Raw genomic sequence first — 19,644 nt, forward strand, 5'->3', positions numbered from 1 at the left:
AGTCAGTATTGGCGTGCCCACCGCAGCAAGTGTTTAGTGATCCACTGTGCAAGCGAGGAATGCAAATTTGCGGCACAACAAGCTCTACTCCAAGGGACATTTGGGTGTCTCTTTTTGAATTTCAAAACATTAGCAAGATCTTTCGTTTTATGATCGATTGGTACAAGAAGGGAGTCTGGTTCTTCTGGTGGAACACAGATTCTGCCTCACAAATTTATATTAGGAGTAGCACAGCAGTAGCTTCTGCATTCTCAGTTCACTATATGTATGGAATATAAAGGAAATGCTTTCTATTGTTTGAACGAAATAAGCAATACATGAACATGATTAATGACAAAGACGACTACAGAGAGGGGGTATGGATGGACGATGAAATAAATACCAGTAAATCATGTAGTGTCAGATTGTATTGAAGTCAAACCGACAGTCTCAGAAAGTCTGCCAAGAAAAGGGTGAACACAGCATCATAAGAGAGGACGCTTAGTCACTTGTACAGCCAAAGCAAAGGTCCAGCAAGTGGCAACACTCTAACAAGGAAGGGTTTAGTTTAGTATATTACTTTTACTGTTTTATTCAACATGAACAATAAATATAATTATGTTGGAACTTGGAACTTGGGAGCGGAGGACTCGTAGGTAGCACATTTCAAAAATCATTCTTTTTCAGTAAATTAAGAAAATTATACTAGTATGTAAATAATACAGAAAACAAACAAATTTCTCATCAGATAGGAAAGCAACAGGACAGAGAGCACCGCCAGTTTTGACGTATATTGTTACTTGTAGCTGATGTTAATATTATATACCAAGAACAAATACAAATCTACACATTTTTATTTAAATGAAGGGATGTGTCAATCCCATAAATACCAATTGCTGTTGGTTAAAGTTGAAGTATCAGTACCATTTTACCAGAATCAGCAGGTTTACATTCAAAGCTTGTTTCTAATGAGCTTTTGTTTTTAAATGTCAAGGTTCTCTCTGATGAGCAAAGCATCAATAAGCTGGAAAAGTCAGAATGTGAGAATTCAGGTCACACTCTGCACTTGAGGCTTGCAATGTGGTGCATATGTCCATGAGCTGCGCCACTACATTGTACTCTGTGGCATTTTGAAGTGTGAAATTCACCGTAGCTTGAAAACATTTTAAAGAAACACACTTGTTCTTCTCTGCTACCCCATACTTGAAGGCATTATATTGCATAACAATGGAATCCACCACAAGCATACTTGGGTCTGATTCTAAACATTTTGTATTCCAAACTCAAAGCTGCATTGTTGAGTGGCTAGTGAATCAAAATCAAAACTGGCCCAGTCCGTCAGTTTGTTTTTTGGAAACCTTTTACCCATATGCTCACACACCAAGCCAATGAAACTCAGAATAGATGAGGTAATGAAGTCTTTCTCATTGTCAAAGTATGTTTCGATCAGAGCTCTAACTGTGCTGCTCCAGAAAACTTCCTAACCGGGTTAATCTTGCCTCCTGCAAACCACATGGCTTCAATTGTGGTAAGACTGATTTTTTGGAGTAACTTGGACAAGCCTGCTAGATCGTGAAGAATATCATTTAATACTGCCAAAGAAATGTTATACGTGTGGTCAGACAATTTATTGAAACAGTATTTCGCTATAGGATCATTTTCCTCCTTCATTTCCTTATCAATGTATTTTAGCAACATCTCATAATTGAGCATTAATGCATTCGCTGCACAATGTCTTAATAACCACCTCACTTCATTAAGGGGCTGAAAAGACAAAGCATCACATTAATGACTGGTACAATTTCTTCACATTTTGATTTTTTCAAAGGACAAAACAGAGTAAACTGTTCTTAACAAGGTTTCCACTTCCCTGATCATTGGCACCTTTTTCCAAGCATCCCCGGTGCCCAATTCTTCATGGTGAGCTACACAGTGTAGCTCAAGTCAATGTGGAATAGCTTGTTTAAGACTTGTTTTGCCAAGCATAACGGGTGCACCATCTGTTGTGAACATCACCATTTTCAGCAGATTCAGACCATTGGCAGAGTAAAATTCAGTAATAACTGAAGTGATAGCTTCCGAATTGCAAGACGTTAACTTGGCAATGCCACCAAACACAGTTTTGTGCATTGAATATGGTGTTGCCGCAAGAGATTTGGGGGGTAATTCATAGAATTCGGCGCACAAGTGGTGCACGCCGTCTGGCGCACAGAGTGCGCACGCGGCAGTCTGCGCCAGCCATGTGCGCCAAAGCCCATTTTGGCGCACAGCGTATTCATGGATTTATACATCCATAAGCAGCTGTGGCGCAGAGTGGCGCAGCGACCTTGCAGCAGTGCCAGTTACGCCTCCAACCCCGCCCTGTGCGCCAAAAACATCGCACAAATCCAGTACATGGCACAAAGGCCAGTGGACCAGCATACAGCCCCCCAACCACAAAAATGCGTGTAAAACTCCCCGCGCACCCCTCGGAATATACGTACTCAGCTTGCGCCAGGCCAATCGTGTGTAAAACTCCCCATGCACGCCTCGGAATACACTTACCACGGTCGCGCCAAGCCAATCGCGTGTAAAACTCCCTGTGCACCCCTCGGAATACACGTACCCAAATCGCGCCAGGCCAATCACGTGTAAAACTCCCCGCGCACCCCTTGGAATACACGTACCCCGCTCACACCAGGCCAATCGCGTGTGAAACTCCCTGTGCACCCCTCGGAATACACGTACCATGCTAGCGCCAGGCCAATCGCATGTAAAACTCCCTGCGCACCCCTCGGAATACACGTACCCCGCTCGCACCAGGTAAATTGCATGGAAAATGTCCCCCTGTGGTGTGGGCTGCCTGTGGGGTATGCCAAGGGTGGATGGGCTGCCTGCGGGGCATGGGGAGGGTGGATGGGCTGCCTGCGCATATTCCTGGGGTGCACGGGGAGTTTTACACACGATTGGCCTGCCGCAAGCGGGGTATGTGTATTTCAGGGTTGCGTGGGGAGTTTTATATGCGATTTGGCATTGTGGGCCCCCCTGGGTAGTGCCCTTTCCCCCTCCCCATGCCCTGCAGGCAGCCTACACCACAGGGGACAACCCACACTCCTGACCATGCCCTGTAGGCAGCCCACATGGCACCATGCACCTGTGAGCCCCAACTCATGTGCTGCACCCACCCACCATTGACGGGCACCTACCAGCAGGCCCCGACTCATGTCCCCCACCCACCATTGACGCGCACCTGCAAGCAGGCCCTGACTCATGTCCCCCACCCACCATTGACGGGCACCTGCCAGCAGGTCCCGACTCATGTCCCTCACCCATACACCCACCCACCATTGACGGGCACCTGCCAGCAAGCCCCGACTCATGTCCCCCACTCACCATTAACGGGCACATGCCAGCAGGCCCCGACTCATGTCCTCCCACCCGACACGCCATCACACTCCAGACACATGGCCATTATGGCCACCCAAATCCCATCCACGCCACCCCAGTCCAAACACCCAACCAAGCATTCCATCCACTCCACATTGAATTCGCAATGTCATGATAGAAAATAAATAACCAGAATGCCTAAGAATACATGTCCCTCAGACCCACACAATGGCGACACATGACTGTGAAAAAGCACACTGTGACATGCACAAAACAAATGAGAGATGACCACACAAGTAAAGTATAGAAAAAAAGTGTATTGAAGAATAAACCAAAATCACACAATAATAAAAAAAAAATATTCCTTGTCCGGAAGTCCAAAAATGAAAAAAAAAAAACATGAATGCTGTAACCAATAAAATCGAAAGTAAAATGGCTCCAATGGGTCAGTCCATCAAACAAAAAAAATCAGAGTTTAAAAAAAGAAAAGTATTCCACCATGGGTCCAAGAAAATGAAATCCAGGTCCAAAACTATTTACAAATGAACATCCAAGGTTCCATGAGCCCAACAATCCAAAGGAAACCTAACCTAAATCCTACCTAATAAATAACTATATACAAAAAGGCGGGGCATAGTCCATGCGACCCGAAGGAAAACAAAATTGAAAGGAAACATACACCTACCGAACTATTTACAAAGGTGGCGGGCAAGTCCAACGGCTCACTTGTTGATGTTCCGGGCCAGGACATCATCGAACTCCTCTTCAACTTCCGAGAGAGGGGCCTCTTCCCTGGCCCAGAGGTCTCGCAGGGATGCAGCCATGGCCTCCTCCAACTCCCTGTGAGTTGCCTCGAGGCCCTCAGCCCGCCTCAACGCCGTGCGCATGGAGTTCTCCGCCCTGAACATAGTGAGCCGTGCCTCTTCCAACCGCCGCCGCTCCGCATGTATATGCCGGCCCAACCGCTGCCACACGGAAGACACTCCCAATCCAGGGTCCTCCTGCCCTCCGGCCGATGCCTGCCCCTCTGATGTTGATGGCCCTGAGCCATCATCGCTCCCACCTTGAGCCTGCTGCTGCCGTGCATGTGCCCTGCCTGTTGATGCCTGCACATCCTCCTCCTGCTGGAGTTTAGCTGTGTGGTGGCCACCCCTGCTGGACCTCTGACTCCTGACTGTGGCAGGGATGTGTCCTCCACCAGCCTGGCCCCTGGGTCAGGGGCAGCTCCACAGGGTGCCCAGGTTTATACTTGGGCAGGAAGATGGCACGGAGGACGACTGGCGTATAGAGGGATCAGTTGAGGAGGGGGTCGGTAGAAGGTCCAGAACACGGAGGAAACCAGCACTGGTGACCCATCCTAGTAGGACGACGTGGTCAATGAGGCATCCGAAATAACGTGCAGTGTCCTCACGAGAACCCTGCATGTCATCCTGAATGCCACGTTGACGCAATGCCACCCCAGCCAGGACAGGCTCAACACGGTCCCGGATTGCCACGTCTGCAGGGAGAGGAAGGCCAGTTGTTGTGTGTGTATCCCCTCGCAGAAAACGGGTCTGGACGAAGGCATCCCTTCTGATGTGGGATGATGCAGTCACAGGATCGGGGACAGGATTACACACAGGCACCTCCGCGGCCGCCTGTGCTGTCTCCTGTCCCTGCCCCTGGACTGCACCACTAGCACCAGTGGAATTCCTCCCTCCAGACCCCGTGCGTGGGCCTTCCACGGCCTCCTCCTCAACCAAACCCCTGCCAACCTGGATGACTCTGTGCCATCTTCCTCCATAGGCCCCTGTGGGGTCTCAGCTGCCCCTTCTGTTGCCGAGGAGTCCACCTCTGACCTCCACCTCTTGGACATACCCTCGGCAGCAGCGGCCGCGGACGTGGCACCAGACTCCTGTAACGCTCACCTGATTCCCGCAGAGGCGCCGGTCTTGACTGGGTGAATGCCGTATCTTCAAAGGTGATGTGTAACACACGGTTGGCTCTTTGGGCTGGACCTCTGTGCACTGTATGTCTGACTCGAACAGTAAGATGTCTTAGGTAAGTGAACGCCGAGCTCTCCATCTGCCTCGGGGCAGGGTGCCGTAACCAGTTTCTTCACTGGATAAGGGTGCAGGCCTCTTGACCTCAGAGGACTGCTGTCCATCGTTAACTGCACGAACGGTAAGTTCTGGGCACTTCAAATGTCTTAAAAGTCTTTTGTAATGATATCTCTTGTTTTGCAGGGTTCCGGCGATGGCGGATGGTGGGCTGATGAGAGTTGAGGATCGAACCCGCGTGAGGAATAGAAGCGCCTGGAAGCACGTAAGTAAGCGCTTGTAGCCTGCTTCACGATGCGCACTAACTGTCCCTTTTATCTTGCAGGTACAAGTTCGGAGCTTTAGAGAAGCTGAAGGGTGCTGGAATACCCACTGGATTCGGCGTGGGAAGGAGTAATGGCACGTGAGTAATAAAGTTGCCCAATGTCTTTAAACGCACCTTCTTTTGTCTTTCAGATGCAGGATGCAGCGCCGAAGGCCTCCGGAGCGTGCGAAGAGCTGGTAAGCTTTTGTCTTTCAGATGCCGGAATGCAGTGCGAAGACCTCCGGAGCATGCGAAGAGTAGGTAAGCCTTTGTCTTTCAGATGCCGGAATGCAGTGCGAGGCGTTGGTGACAGCCGATGGACCAGGTAAGAGATGCGCTGCCACTGAAGACCGTAGTGCTAACCTGTTCTTTCTTTGTCTTTACAGGTGCTGCTGAAGACTGGATTCCAGGATGGTAAGCCTTTGTTCCCTTAGGCCCAGGATCAGAAGCAGAAGACACGATGAGCGTTCTGCTGCAGAGAATGCAGAATAACGCAAAGCAAGATTCATCCATCGGGTGTGGTTTAAATAGCCTCCTGTAGTGCTTAGGTGTCTCCTTCCACAGCCACGCCTAGGTAAGAAAAGAGTTCCTACTTTCCAGAAGAGTTCCAGTGTTCTGAACCTAGGGAGTGGCTCCTGCCCCACCCAACAGGAAAAGTAGTCCCAAACAGAAGAGGATCAGGGGTTCAACTGGCGGGTAAGTAAGCAGCATGGTCTGCTGCAGGTAAGTCCACCCAAGCATTATGAGCCCGGCGCTTCCAGCGCTGGGACTGGGCATCTTTATGAGCCTGGTGCCACTGGCGCCAGGACAGGGTCCAAAAGGTCCCAATTGGGACTGGCTGGCACTCGGAACCGGGGTTATGGGTCTGCTTCCAAGGGAGTCGGGCAAGTCCTGATCTTTTGGAAGCAGAGATCATGACAACTCCTCACTCCCTGACGAGATGACAACATGGGAGGGGAGCTGGGCTTTGCATCTCCGGCTGGCGGTGGAATCCCTGCCGCTGTGCTCCACAGCACTGTCTGCGCCCTCTTCATCAGTTGACGCTGCAGACAGGGAGAGACAGAACACAGGCATCAGAGCACTGTACATTGGTCTGATAAACACATGACAGTTTCACATGAGTGGCAGTCTCAAACATATCATTTGAACCCACACACATGTGCAAATTAACAGGAATGTTGCAGCAGGCAGCACCATCCATACACAAACAACAGCATGAGCATCCGAAGGTTAGCCTGGCATCACATGCAACATGGGGAGTGCCGAACTCATGCACACATGCCACCAGACATACATGCATCTGTACATCTCCACCACCTGTCGCAGTGAAATCATCGGCATCCATGTCACATCTGCCAATCAGCCTCCTACATGTCAGTGTCACATGCTTCCATGGTGTATCACAGTGGAAAACATGTCAAATACACACACACGCACATGTACATTGTGCACATACATGAAGGTGGAACCAGCATCCATGTGTTACACCACAACCATGCCACAGTACATACACAGTACATACACAGTACATACACAGAAATGTAAACATGTGTGCACCCACACATGCATTTGGACATCATGCATTTGAACACATACACCATTGATGTGCCTCACACATGACTGGACTCACATGCAGCAGGCTCATGTCCCTGTAAATACACATCCATGGGCCGTTCAAGACATGTGTCCAATCTGAACACCCCTGGCAAATCTCAACATGCACTGCGTCCAATCAGTACGCATGGACACTTACTGCTCGACTCCGAACGGGTCTGCCTCTGAAGGACCTGGAGGTGGAGCGCTGGGTGTATGCGTTCCAGGACCCTCATCTGGATGTTGGTAAGGCGGACCTAGCACCCATCTGCATGCGCTTCCTTCAAGAGGTGCCGGGCCTTGCTGAGGGTCCTGGACCTGAAGTCCTCCCAGCGCTTCCGGACTTGTTGCATGTCGCGGGCTGCCGTCCCCTCCACATTGATGGCAGCCACGATGTCCTTCCAGATCCTCTTCCGTCGTTCATTGTCAGCGCGTGAACTTCCGAAGAGGGCATCATAATGCACCAAGACTTGCTCCACCAGGATACCAACTTCTGTGGCACTGAAGCTGGTAGCCCTCTGCCTCTCTGGCTGGGGGTTGCCAGTGGTCTCCGATGGTGTTCCCCCTGACATGGCAACCCCCGAGGCAGGTGTGGGTGGGCAACTGGGTCCTGGTGCTGGACTGTGGAGCGATGGAACTTCAGTCGAGAGTCTTCTGTTCCAGCAGGGGTGGTCACAGCAACTGGACCCCTGCAGATGGCTGACATGCAGGCACCAAATGGCAGGTGGGAGCGTGCTCGGGGCTCTGGGGGGCAGGAAAATGGCCTTCTGGGCAGGAGCGTGGTCTTCCGTGTGTTGTCACATGGCCATCTTCATACGGAGTGAATTGGCACGTGAAAGAATAGCACGTCAGTGTGTAATTTGAGGAAAGGCTCTTAGCACGTAAGCACGTCTGTGACATAACGCGTGCAGGCTTTTCCCTCATGTCAGGTGCATAGTGAATCAGCACGTGAAAAAGCAATACGTCCGCGTGTCAATGCGTGTAATTCGAGGAAAGAGCCTAAGCGCATAAGTGAAGTGACGCGCGCGGGTGTATCCCTCAGCATGGGTAAAAGGTGAGCGGGGCCAGCAGTTTACTTTACGTGCCTTTCGTGGAGACCGACGTGTGTGTTGCTACTTTGTGTTGTTTCGCGCGCCATCACAACTTCACAGCGGATCAAGGACGTAGCTCTTATTTTGGCGGGGGTATTGGCTACGTGTGTTTTTCATTATCATGCTAGTCTGACGGTGAGTCGCGCACACTATTGTTCCCACTGTGGGTGCCCCTGTGTATCACGTACCCATTTTCGAGGTCATAGTAGCCTGCGTGTCCCACGCATATGTGTTTTTCCTGTCCCTGGGTGCCACCGCGTACTGAGGGAGGTCAATTCCACACATGTGGGCTAGCGGGGGTTGCATGCATGGTTTTACTGCAGTTTTGGGGTGCCTGAGCGTTGCGTGACCCGTCACTTTATCACTGGGGTCATATAAAGCCTTTCAGGTGCACAGGGGTGCTGTTAACATCTTGTATCGCACCCCCTTCACCCCAATTGCCCAGGACAATTGTCGTGTACACCTCCCATTGGCACTACTCAGGGCACCTCAGCTGGGTGTACTCCACGTGGTGGGCATGGTCAGGGACATGGCCGGGATGACCAGGGAGTAGGGGCACTCCATGGTGTCCAGGGTGGCCGCAGAGGGGGAAGAGGTAGAGGTGCGCCAGTTTGGCATGATGTTGTGCCACATGTTGATACAGGCATGCCACCACCCCCTGTGGTTACGGGAGATGCAGCTCTTGCATCTGGCACTGGCACCCATGGCAAACCTCAACATGCACTGCATCCAATCAGTACGCATGGACACTTACTGCTCGACTCCGGACGGGTCTGCCTCTGAAGGACCTGGAGGTGGAGTGCTGGGTGTATGCGTTCCAGGACCCTCATCTGGATGTTGGTAAGGCGGACCTAGCACCCATCTGCATGCGCTTCCTTCAAGAGGTGCCGGGCCTTGCTGAGGGTCCTGGACCTGAAGTCCTCCCAGCGCTTCCGGACTTGTTGCATGTCGCGGGCTGCGTCCCCTCCACATTGATGGCAGCCACGATGTCCTTCCAGATCCTCTTCCGTCGTTCATTGTCAGCGCGTGAACTTCCGAAGAGGGCATCATGATGCACCAAGACTTGCTCCACCAGGATACCAACTTCTGTGGCACTGAAGCTGGTAGCCCTCTGCCTCTCTGGCTGGGGGTTGCCAGTGGTCTCCGATGGTGTTCCCCCTGACATGGCAACCCCCGAGGCAGGTGTGGGTGGGCAACTGGGTCCTGGTGCTGGGCTGTGGAGCGATGGAACTTCAGTCGAGAGTCTTCTGTTCCAGCAGGGGTGGTCACAGCAACTGGACCCCTGCAGATGGCTGACATGCAGGCACCAAATGGCAGGTGGGAGGGTGCTCGGGGCTCTGGGGGGCAGGAAAATGGCCTTCTGGGCAGGAGCGTGGTCTTCCGTGTGATGTCACATGGCCATCTGGGGTGCCTGAGCGTTGCGTGACCCGTCACTTTATCACTGGGGTCATATACAGCCTTTCAGGTGCACAGGGGTGCTGTTAACATCTTGTATCGCACCCCCTTCACCCCAATTGCCCAGGACAATTGTCGTGTACACCTCCCATTGGCACTACTCAGGGCACCTCAGCTGGGTGTACTCCACGTGGTGGGCATGGTCAGGGACATGGCCGGGATGACCAGGGAGTAGGGGCACTCCATTGTGTCCAGGGTGGCCGCAGAGGGGGAAGAGGTAGAGGTGCGCCAGTTTGGCACGATGTTGTGCCACATGTTGATACAGGCATGCCACCACCCCCTGTGGTTACGGGAGATGCAGCTCTTGCATCTGGCACTGGCACCCTTGTGACCCGGCAGTCCGTTTCATTGACTGCCACGGGCCCAGGGGTAGTGGTAGCTGTAGGTGCAGCTGTGGACTCCACCACCCAGGCTCAGGGTGGGCCAGCGCATACTGCGTTGGCACCGGAAGAGCCCTTGGATGATTTCCAGGTGTTCAGGAGGCACAGGGTATGTGCACGCCGGGCTACCCTGACCGAGGCACATGTCCCTGGGGCAGTATTGTCATCTGCTGCCCCGCGCAGCGGGGTGTCGGCAAGTGCATGGGCAGATTCAGCCGAAACCACCCCGTCTGTGAGTCTACCAGCCAGGACAGTCCCAGTCAGTAACCTTAGCACAGCAGATGTTTCTGCGCAGGGTCAAGTCAGGGGCACCCAGCAGCCACCGACGGAAGTCAGGGCTTCCATCATTGTTCCACCTGCCACTCCCTTGGTTCAATCCAACAGCGCCACTGCCCATACTGATCAATGCGGCATTTGCCAGTCAGGGTCTAGACCACTGTCCAAGAGGAGGAAGGTTGCACCTGCAGTAGAGGCTGGGACCCCAGACACAGCTCCGGCCTCCGGCACGTTGAGGAAGAAGCCTTTCTGCGTGCAGGAACTGGACTTCCTTGTGGACTACGTGCGGGACCACAACCATGAAATGCTAGTGGGGCCGAATTGTCACACTACAGCTGCCCATCGTATGTCCCACTGGAAGCAAGTTGCGGATTGTGTGAGTGCATTCGGACATGAGGTGCGCACAGCTCAAGAGTGCGAAAAGCGTTGGATGACCTCCGACGCAGTACTAAGGCAAAGCGTGCTTCCAATTATGCCGTGACTGGGTTGACTGGCGGTGGGTAACCAGCTCAGGAGGCAGACCTCACTTTGTACGAGTCAGTCGATGCGGAGTTGATACCGGCAGGATTGGTCAAAGGAGTGGGAGAGATGCAGGACTTAGATGCCCCGTCCAGTGAGTGTTGTGGTGTGTTTGCCCAGACCATGTGTGTTTTGCTTGTGTGATGTGTTGTGCTTCACACCACTACATGTCATGTGTACATGGTTCTCATGTGCGAGTCATGCAATGCTTCACTGATGTGTGGCTGCTGTGCAGCATGCTGGACATGTAGAGCAGATGGGGACTGTCTGCATCACCACACTTGCACCCTACTCACATGCTAGTCACCCGGCTGCCCCTCTGGTCCATGTTCCAGCTCACTGGCCCTTCTGCATGTAGCCTAGGGTGTCTTTCCTCTCAGCACTGGGACTATGTCATTGCATGACTGACGTGCATGTGTGTTCTGCCTGCATGCGGCTACTCCACGTAGGCATTCTCCCTTGCCCCTCCACCCCCCTGCAGCCCAATTTCACCATGGCACTGATGTGTATTGTGTATCATGTTGGAGTACTGCAATGGCCTGTTCAAGGCTCCTGCATACATGCACACTTCCCCCAGCCAACCTGCCAGACACATACAGTGGGGTACATCCTTTGTCCTTGATGCAGGGTGTCTAACTTGGACTGTGCAGATGGCAGATGCTCCGCAGGGACATGAGTGCCCATTCATGCTCCATGTGCATTCCATGCATGCCCCTATGTGTTCTTGACTGGATTATCATAGTAGTACGTGTCCAGGATGACCTACATTTCATGGCATTTGATCATCCATTCCATGCCCACTCTGGCTCAGTCCTGCATCACGCACATGTTTAGGGTGTCACAGTCTGTGTGGGGCACAGGCCTCCCCCTGTTTCAGGCCCCCTGACTCTCTTCAACTGGTGTAGTGGCTTCTGCACACATGGGTGTACTACTGAGGGTTCATCGTGTGTACTGCTTACTGTCCCATTATCATCTGCTGTGTTGCCAGTTGACTCAGATGATGCAATGGACACTAGTCAACACTGTCTGCCAATACACAGGTCTCTGGTCACCCTTTTGCTGCCATGCAATGGCTCCCTGCATTTTTACTTGAGGGGAGGGGGGATTTGCTTGTAGCCATGCAACCCATTGCATGCACATTGCACGTGATGCCTGAACTTGCCCTTACACTGCCTTCACGTTTATAGTAGACATCATAATGTACTAGTTTATGTAGATAGTGGGTAACGTACACATGTTTTGCACTGCATCAACCCACTTCGTAGCCGTGTTACACCGTTCTACATGCCTACTCACTGCTGCAATGTCAATGTGACTTGGCATGTATGGTCAGATTTTCATCCCTTCTCTGTCATGAAATGCCACGGGCACAGGTGCATCCTGTGACACATGTACTCAGTATTGGAACTCCCTAGTGGTTGTCTAGCAAAGGTGATTGGTCAATCTGCGGCCTATTCCAACTGGCATAGGGCGCAGATTGAATTTAGCCCGCCAATTGGGTTGTAATGACTGTGTAGCTGCCTTTACGTGTGAATATGTACATTTTCACATACATCAAAGCAAGCAGCGTTGTAGCTCACATGCATATATCCAATATCCCAAGTAACTCAGGTGGTGCACGTGCGCTAAAAGGGCATTTACAGTGTGCAAAAAATGCAGTATATTACATTGAAATAATGGTAAGTTCATAGCAATGGATGGATTGGGCTGGCATCTAGGTTAATGAAACACAGTTATAGATTTCTGCAAATGGTATGCTACGTGGCATTTGCTTAGCACCTGATGAAATTAGTATGGCCTTAAAGAGCTAAATGTTTGCTGTGTTTAATTTCTAATGCTGTTAGGTTACATAACCATCATGACAATGTGTGGGCCCAAACAGAGGGAGTTGGTAGACAGTCAGTCACTCAGTACTGCAGCCCCAGCTCCCTGAAATCCTGATAGGAGAACCATGATGACTGCAGTCCTCGAGACCAGCAGTGTTCAAAAACCCTTGTAATCATTCCAATACTGTCTGCACTGCCGCCCTGCAATGTGCTGGAACTCTGCAACCATGGAGGTAGTCCAGCATTGTTAAGATAACTCAGTGGAATTAACTGCCACTCACTGCTGTGATCTCGGTGTGATCTGCAGGTCGCAGGTTCGAATCCTGGCAAGGTCAACTCAGCCTTTCATCCTTCCGAGGTCTATAAATAAGTACCAACTGCCATTGGGTGATAATGTATGATTCATCATGTGTATATGTTCTATGTAAAGCGTTTAGGTATAGGTGTTATATTTAAATAACCCAACATTATTATTGTTAGACAACCCTAGAAAGATGGCAAATAGTTCTGTGTGCTGCAGCCTGCAACCGCAATATCTAAACCTCAACTTCAGGCCAGCAGTGCTCTACATCTCTAATAAACCACTGAATACTGTACCCCGGGCCTGGCACAGCAACATCCTGCAATCGTGACAGGCCATTCAATGTTGCAGGCTTTTTCAACCCAGAAGAGTCCAGTGTTACCCTTATGAGCCACCCAATACTACAGCTGCTTCTTTCCAAACTCCACAATGTACATCCATCCCACTTTAAATCCCTTGCATGGAAGTGGTTCACCCGGAATATGTTATCAGTACCACCACTGTAAAATCACTTTGGGATCCCATCACCAGAAAAATAACCTTGGCTGAGGCGGAGATGACAGATTTTCCAATAACTACTTTGGCAAAGTAAAAAAGGTACTCACCTTTTAAATCCAGCAATCTATAGTGCTATATTCTCTGGAAAACGAAATCCAAATATGAATCATGAGACATGTGCTTTGATGACGATTTTATGTAGCCTTACCTGGCTAAATGTCAACAGTGGTAACGTGACAACCTGGGTGAAATCCTGGTAGGCTAAAACATGAGCAAGCTTTCCACCCTCAAAAACACACACGGATTGTTGTGTCTGCCCTCTGAAAAAAGCGACACTGTCCTGTGTCCACCCACATGCATACTTGTGCCTAATTACTGGAAAAGCAGCGGGTGACATTGGTTTGCATCGTGGTGCCTGGCAGAGCTACCAGTGTGTTTAATTACCAGACTAGCAGTGTGTGTATGTGTTGTAGATTATGGTTAAGGAGCATTGCCAGAGCTATGGGCTCAATCACTGGAGCAAGCATGTATGCTGCTGCAGGTCAGGGTGAAGGTGAACCATCAGAGCGATCTGTGTTCTCAATTACTGGCACAGCAGTGTGTGCTGAAGGTCAGGAGTGAGGTGCATTGCCAGCCCAGAACTGTTTGATGACTCAACCACTGCAGTTTTAGAGTATGCAGCAGGTTGAGTATGCCGCAGGTTTGGGCGGAGGTGCAAAGCCAGAGTTGCGTGTGTTGTATCAATCGTTGGAATAGCAGGGCGTGTTACAGGGCAGGGTTGATGTGCTCTGCCAGAGCTGTGTGTCACTTCAATCACTGTAATATCTGTGTGCTGCAGTTCCGTTTCGAGGTGCACGTGCCAGAGCAGTGTATGGGCAAATGCACAATAATGGCTGTCGAGGTTGTAGGATTCCACTGAACCTATTTATTTTGCCGCCCATTAAGCTTGAACCGGAGAGTTTGCTGAAACCTTACATTTTCCTCAGAGTGTGCTGTGTCTGTGCAGACAGAAGGCCCAACAACCAACAAAGGAGCCTTGATTCCTGTGGAGGACAATGAGCTGAGAGGAAGTGGACCCACTCAGCGCTGCAGCTTGTGCCCAGTGAAGGGCTGTGCAGAGAATAGAACACCTCAGACGGAGAGAGACCCAAGATCACCTGCTCTGAGACCAGCCTCAGCACTTCTGAAGTCCCACCTCACACACATTAGGCGGTCCCTGCTCTGATATGAACCAGGCCTGCTCTCACAGGCCGTCCCTGCTCTTGTATGGATCAGGCTGTCTGTCTCACACTGTGGGTGGTTCTGCTCAAGTTCAGGCCAGGCTGCCTGTCTCAAGTTGCACTAGGCTGTCTCTCACACGTCAATGAGGCTGTCCCAGATCTTGCTGACTGTCTCACACCGCTGGAGGCCCCTGTGCTTGTAAGGACCAGGCTGTGTGTGTTCTTGCTTGCCTAACACTGCTGCGCCAGCCTGTCTTGCTGTCTCACACTTCGTAGGTACCTGCTCATGTCTGCCTCACTATGGGGGGCTTCTCTGCTCCTGTATGGACCAGGCAGGCTGTCTCACGCCCAGGAAGTGCCAGCGTCCAGTATATAGGCTATTATCTCTCAGACTTTGTTCTGCTTCGGTGGCAGACAGCACTGACATGTGCCATCTCCCTGACCAGCTCTCCTGCACCCCCAGCATGGGCGTAATTATAGGGGGTGCAGGGGACAAGTCCCCGCCCAACTTTTGTGGCATGCCCTTTTGTCCCCCCATCTTTTGGTGGGAGGGCAAGGGGGGCTGCATTGTGGCTGCCACATTCATTGATCATGTAATAGGACAGCTTGAGCCTGGCTGAGGTGCCCAGCCAGGCTCGCTCTGTCTCATTACATAATGCCAAGCCGAGCTCAGCTGCGTTTATTTTGTCGGAGGGCTGGGCTGCGGGCTGACCCTAGTGAGGGGGCACATTTGGACAATCACATTTTGTGTCAGGGGAGAATCCAGCATTGCAAGAGTAAGGGGTGAGGTGAGCCACGAAATGCAGTGCGTGTAATAGTTGCATTCACACCTCCAAACCGCCCAAAAGTCCCCAATCTACTTTTTTGGTAACATTAGTGGCAGATGGCATTTTTCACATAAAAAAATAAAACTGCAGGATCATTGCAGATGCAGGAAAATATTCTATTAGAGCCCTATCCAGACACTCTGGGGCAAAATACATGGAAACCTCCTAATGTGCATATGATTGCACCAACAGTAGCGACTTCACAGAAAAGGACATTGCAAGGAGCATCATAAGTCTTTGACACTTGGCAGCACCATGGAAGTGACTTTAGAATAAGTTGCCATAAGTAAGCCAAGTGGCAAATAAATGTGTGGTGCACGATACCTACATTGCACATTGCATTATTGTTATATATGGCGCAGCAACTCTATAGTCATTAGACTTTTTTATTATAATTTGCATGATGTATTAACATAAGCTTTGAAGTAAATCAGAATCACGTGCACAGCTTCAGATAAGACACAATGTGATTAAATGAATTGCGCAGGATCACACACTTTAGTTAAATGGTCCAACTTGATTTAAGCAACTGTGCACATCTTCCCAGGTTTAGTTGATATAGATATTTATTACGGTTTTGCTTTACATTTCATATGCTTATTTATTTCTAGCAATGCCCTGGAAGCAAACCACATTACATAATAAGCTAGCCTTTCATAGTAAACTAACTGTACACTATGTACACTATCATAGAAATATGTTGAGGAATGAAAGTTTGGCTTTAATTTTACTATCCCCATCCTGAATGCAAAGTCACTATAGCATCCTGCAGATTAACGTGAGCCTAACAAATCCCCCTTGGGGTTTAAAGCCATGGTCATTATTTTATAAAACATGCAACATTATGCACCAGTCTCACTTCTGATCACTCCCTTCCATACACATTTCTAAAGGGACAAATGTCCCTGCTAACAGTCACCCCCTCCCTCTCATCATTGCCCAATAAGCGTGGTGAGCAAGAATTGCTTGGCACACATTGTCCTACCAGTGGGACACCTTTTCCGTTGAGCACCCTCTTTGAGGTGCCGAACGGGAGTGGCATCCCACTGACAAATGTCCCTGTCTGACCTCCCGCTCGGTACGCTACTGCTTGGGGTCATTTGAACACAGGAAAACATACCTTAATTTTAATGAGTCAGACTGTTGCAACTAATTAATGAAATCCGAATAAGCAACCTAAAGTGCTATTTTATAATCTTGCAGGCATCCATTTTGTATTATGTTTATATGCTTGTTTGAGTCAGTGCCCTGGTGGCCATAATCAAACACCAGCTTCCTTCAGGCTGCTTGCAGGCCCTCTTTAGGTAGAGGGGGCCCAGGTTTTTTTTACTGTTGTCGATGGTGTGAATTCTTAAGACCAACTGTAATGTTATATGTTTCAGAAGACTGGAGTGTCTTTAGAGTTGAACTTTAACAATATGCCCCAGTCTTATGAAAGTTATAACAGAGCGTCGCCAATGGACTCTTGTGGTAGTGTTCTCCCTCAGAGCCACAGTCCGCCCTTCCTCCAACCTGCCCCTTTCTTTCAGTTGCCATGTCCCCCCCAAGAATTTTAGCAAAGTTACTCCACTGACCCCCAACGCCCACTCTTCCCAGAAGGGCATCTCACAATTAATGAGCAGTTATTATGACTCCCGTCCCTGGAGCCCTGGCACCCACCTGTCTCATTACCTTGGGGCGAGTCTCCTACCAGCCCAACCTTGGAGAGAGCCGTGTTTGTGTGCACAGAGGAGGCCATTATACACATATTAACGGCCCGCTGAAGGGGAAGGCTTGCTCTGTGAAGGACAATTAGGCTGATTATTCACCAGCACTGGAGGGGAGGGGTGTCCCTGACGTGGGGAGAGGTCACCCGCCCTCAGGCGTTTCCATGTAGAGACTCCAGGTAAATGCATGTGTCGGGCCAGTGTCAGTGCAGATGCAATGCCCTGCTATGGGAACCAGTGCTCCTCCCCCACATCCTTACTTCTGCGCAGATTGGGGGGCAGCTGGACAATGCAGGGCAGAGAGATGCATGTCAGAAACGGGCCGCAAACATCACACTGCACACAGCCAGTCCGGGGTAGATAAACTACTTTCCATATCGCTCGTTGCAATCTTTGTCTTTAGGTGCTGCGCTAGATCGCGACACAGCAAGAGTCGGCCATTTAACCAGCACTGAATGAAATTACAGGAATGGTAAAAACCTTTTATTTTGTTTTACATAGTAAAGGCCTGCCGCAGCTGCTCCCAGTCTCTCAATGCTTTGCATTTATTTTTGCAATCTGGTCGGACTCGTCACCGAAGAGACTAGTTGCCAACTTGCCAGCAGGAGCGACAACTGGAGTGGCAGGCTTGTGCGTGACAGCTCCCAGTTACATTCCTCACTTTTACATTGAAAGGAATCAGTTCCGGAATGGTTTCATATACAATTACAGGAATGGTGAAACATTTTGTTTTACAAAGCAAAGGAGCACCGCAGCTGCTCCCAGTCTCTCAATGGCTTTGCATACCTTTTTGCAATCTGGCTTTCAGTCACCGAAGAGAGAGTCACGCTCACCCTGCCAACAAACACAGGGCCTGTTCCACTTCAGTTCAGTGCCAAAAACGCTGTCAATGTAGGCACTGGCAGGCAGCGTATGGGCCTGAAAAAAGTCTGGGGCCTAGTGCACGATCACAGCCACACCGAAGTGGAGAGCTAAAAGCAAGGTGCCACGCCTTACGCACGAGGTCGGAGGGCACAGCCATGTTTGATTGGCTCTAGCAGCACAGCACATGCAGTCAGGTGCTGCAGCCAATCATATTAAAAGCATGGTCTGTCACTCCTTTATGTCCGCCTGTCCCGATTGGATAAACGCATAATACATCATACTCATGATGAAGGGAGGGCAGGGCAGGCAAATTAATGTGCAATGAGTGCAGTAAATAAAAGAATATGCATGGCATCAGAATCAAAGGTGCGCAGCTGCAGAGCCACACACCTTATAGGGGCAGTGATCACAGCTACCCTTACAAAACATTGCCCTAAATTGCACCGTACGCCTCCCCCCCACACAACAAGCCATCAAAGCTGACTTCTTAGTATTAAACACCAAATCCAAACTGTCCATAAAACAAGCATAATCAGAGATCAGCCTCTGAAGGGCGCTCGGGCTACGTTACTTTAAGACAGTGTCATCAGCGTATACCTGCACCTGCAGAGACTGATCGCCCAACTTAGGTACATCAGGAGAAGATCTGAGCAGATGATCGTACAAACCATTAATGTATAAACAGAAGAGAAAGAGGGCCAGGACACAGCCCTGTTCCACTCCTAACTCCACTTGAAAAAGGCCTGCACATGTACCATTAGGACCACTCTTGACACAGGCTTGTGTTGAATCATTTAATCTAGCCAGGCGACACACCAGAGCCGGAGGACAATTCATGGATATGAGCACGTTCCACAACCGCACTTGATTTACCTTATCGAATGCTGTGCTCAGATCCATGAATGCCAGGTAAATCGGCTCCCCCCCTTATATAGATAGAGTGAGCAATTACAATATGAAGATTAGAGGTCTGCATGGCCGTTCCCAGACCTGGGCGATATCCCAGCTACACAGAGGAAAGAACCCCAGAGCCCTCAACTTAATTTTCCAGGCTAGCAAGAATAGCTTTGCACAAAATCTTAAAAAGAGAATCCAGGAACATCCCGTGGACCTTTTCAATAAATTGGACTGATAGTAGCACGGGACCAAGAGAGTGAAGCCTCACCCCCAGCACAGATTGCATTAAATCCCTGGGTCAGTACCACAGCCCAAAAATCCGTAGCCATAATACATCTGCCGGGACATTGTCAGGTCCAGGTGCCCGATTACAGTGCTGACAACCAATGGCTTTAAGTATTCCAACAACCGTAAATACAATTGTTACGTCATGGGCATCCTCTGCCTGAGTCCCCATTCTATCCAAGGTAACAAGGCTAGTAGTCTCCCTCAGACATGCACTG

Source organism: Ambystoma mexicanum, chromosome 5p (genome assembly GCF_040938575.1).
Source record: "Ambystoma mexicanum isolate Mex_15411 chromosome 5p, UKY_AmexF1_1, whole genome shotgun sequence".
NCBI classification, from domain to species: domain Eukaryota; kingdom Metazoa; phylum Chordata; class Amphibia; order Caudata; family Ambystomatidae; genus Ambystoma; species Ambystoma mexicanum.